The sequence below is a fragment of the Asparagus officinalis genome, chromosome 5 (genome assembly GCF_001876935.1).
Source record: "Asparagus officinalis chromosome 5, Aspof.V1, whole genome shotgun sequence".
Classification (NCBI taxonomy): Eukaryota; Viridiplantae; Streptophyta; class Magnoliopsida; order Asparagales; family Asparagaceae; genus Asparagus; species Asparagus officinalis.
The window spans coordinates 29,077,370-29,078,389 of NC_033798.1; the positions used below are offsets into that span (position 1 = coordinate 29,077,370).

General features: G+C 39.0%; 1 protein-coding gene across 2 annotated transcripts in view; it reads left to right on the top strand.

The window, feature by feature from the left end:
• LOC109841128 (neutral ceramidase-like) overlaps positions 1–1,020 on the top strand; it is a 14,600-nt gene that overhangs the window by 792 nt on the left and 12,788 nt on the right. The window lies entirely within an intron of this gene.

Here is a 1,020-nt window from a genome sequence, read left to right on the forward strand (position 1 = left end):
TATATATATATATATATATGGGAAAAGTGAATCTAAGGTGACACCCTAGGCTCTCACCTAAGGACGCGGCCTAAAATCACATCATTTCCTATTTTTTTTGCGATCCGTTCCGTTGAACTTGATCTACACGTTCTTAAACCTAAACACACCAATTTTGGGTTGAACCCGTCGTGTTTTGACCCTTTATCCACTCGCTGTAATTTTAACGGTTTCGAATGAATAGAACTTTTTGTACGGCTCAACGAATGGTCAAAACACAACGGGTTCACCCCACAAATAGTGTGTTTCGGTTTAAGAGCGTGTAGATCAAGTTCAACGGAGCGGATCGCAAAAAAAATTTAGGAAATGATGGGATTCTAGGCCGCGTCCTTAGGTGGGAGCCTAGACCCCGTTTGGTAAGCGGGAATGAGGTGGAATGGAATGACGTTCTCACTTCTCATTCCCTCATACCAAACAAAATTTGTTTTTAGATGTTGGAGTGACCATTCCCATGGAATGATCATGACCATTCCCATGGAATGGTCATGACCACTTTTTGTGGGAATGAGCATTCCAAGTGAGAAGATAGGGAATGCTCATTCCCATTAAAGGGGAGAATCAAATTAGTTAGGTTTTTTTTAATTATACCCCTATTAATAATAAGAATCAATTTAAAAATAATGGTTTTTGACTACGTATTCTCATTTTCTAACATCTACTAATTATATTCGAACAATAGGAATTTTTTGCGGGGTAAGGATTAAAACTAGTGGTACATATTTCAGTAGCATATTAAAACCAGCGGTACATATTTCATTAGCCTATTATATCACAATTGCTCAACATAGGAGCAACACAATTTAATATAAAAACTGTTGACATATTAGTATTAGTTAGGGACTTATTTGTAAGTTGTGTAGGGGCCTATATAAAGCCCCAAGAGATCTCATAATGAATTAGGGTTTCTATTTTAACTTGGTATCAGAGCCTTCTCCAAACCCTAGCCGCCGCCACCCCACCCCACCCCCTCCACACCCGGCT